This window comes from Cariama cristata, unplaced genomic scaffold (assembly GCF_000690535.1).
Source record: "Cariama cristata isolate BGI_N322 unplaced genomic scaffold, ASM69053v1 scaffold17194, whole genome shotgun sequence".
Classification (NCBI taxonomy): Eukaryota; Metazoa; Chordata; class Aves; order Cariamiformes; family Cariamidae; genus Cariama; species Cariama cristata.
The window spans coordinates 1-1,820 of NW_009612487.1; the positions used below are offsets into that span (position 1 = coordinate 1).

The 1,820-nt window shown below is 42.7% G+C and overlaps 1 pseudogene; it reads right to left on the reverse strand.

The window, feature by feature from the left end:
- Positions 1-255: 255 nt before the first annotated feature.
- LOC104160534 overlaps positions 256-1,820 on the reverse strand; it is a 2,135-nt pseudogene continuing 570 nt past the window's right edge.

The window sequence follows — 1,820 nt, forward strand, 5'->3', positions numbered from 1 at the left end:
GTGCCTCTCAAAAACACTTCTGGTTTTGATTCTGGCTAGAAAGGATCAGGACCAGCCACATGAAATATATCAAAGCATAGGGAAAATGCAGAGTGCAACAAGTGTCAATGCCTTGGACGAATTACCCAGAGCATCTCGAGTAGTGCTCGGCAAAGATATTTAGGGGTTCCTAAAATGCCCCCATACTTTTTTTGATGAAGGCATGAAGAAGTGAAAATTTCAGTCATGCAAATAAGAGGGATGCTTCCTTTCTGCTTCAAAGATGCCTTTTAATCAGCTTCCTCACAGCTCCTTTAATCTCCTTGTTTTGCATGCTGTAGATAGCAGGATTTAGTATTGGAGGCAACACAGAATACAGCACAGCTATTATGGGTGCCAAGGCTGATGAGAAGGTGGAGATGGGCTTCATATAAGCAGTACTCCCCATACAACTAAACAAAGAGATCACAGTGAGGTCGGGGAGGCAGGTGGAGCAGACTTTATGTTGGCCTTCCTCAGAAGGGCTTCTCAGCTTTGCCTATGAAATCTGAACATAAGAGGCAAATATAGACATAAAGCAGATGGAAAATAAACAGAGGCTAAAGACCACAGCGCCAAACTCATGGACACAGTTGTCAGAGCAGGACATGAGAAAAGTTGGGAGACATCACCAAAGAAATGATTGACTTTGCAGTGGCAGAAGGTTAACTGGAAAGTGATGCCAGTGTACATTGTGGAATACAGAAGAACAGTAGCCCACACACTGACTGCCATCTGAAGACAAGCTCTTACTCATTTTTGTTTCACAGCACAGGGGGTTGCTTATGGTAACATAGTTGTCATACGTCATGACAGTGAGGATAGCAAAGTGAGGTGGAGTGAAGAAAATAAAGACAAATACTTGGACAACATATCCAGAGCAAGAAATAGACCTTGTGTTTAGGATGGAGTTGGCCATGGATTTGAGGACCAGGACGGAGATGGAGTCAAGGTCAGAGATGGAGAGATTCATCGGGAAGAAGTGCATGGGGTTGTGGAGCTGGTGGTTAAGCACTTACAACTGTTATGATGAGGAGGTTCCCAGTCAGGGTAGCCAGGTAAAGAAGGAGAAATACCAGAGAATGAAATATTTGCAGTTCACAACTATCAGAGAATCCCAGAAGAAGGAATTGGGTCCCCATTTCTTGTTATGTTGTCATTGGCTTCTGCAGTTAAAGGACATTGATCAGAATTACACAAAAAAAAAAAAGAATCCAAGTTTTCTAATTGGCCACGTCATATCTATAAAATTCCCTCTTAATGGTGGAGAACAAAACTTGTTTTTCTGAAAAGTTATAGGAAAAAACGTTCTAAGCAGTGGAAGAAGTGTAATTCACTTTCATTTATTTCTTCTGTTGAGTGAAGAAATGTTTTGAGGAAATAAGTGCTTACCTGTGAAGAGAATGTGGGGAAATTGAGGTAGAGACAAGTCTGTGAGATTTTCTAATTTTTTAATTTAGGTATAAATGTCTGTCCTCTTGATAACTACCTGTGAATCTCACCCGAGCTGTCTTTACAGAGAATCTGAACAGATACTTTGTCCTCCTTTGGCTGAAACAGAACTATTTCTGCTTTCAGTAGATTTTTTTTTCTTCAGTTAAGTTTTCTTAGTAACTGCACTGTCTGAAGCTGACTACAGGTTTCAGGCAGTGCCTGCTTTCAGAGTAGATGGCGGTTGATGTTTGTGGTTGTTGCTGGGGAAGGAGCTGGATTGTTATGCAGAAAGGCCCACGGGTGGGTGCTTGTTCCCTGCGGGCTCTCTTGGGCTCCCCTGGGCTCCTCGTGGGGGGAAGGGGGAGGGG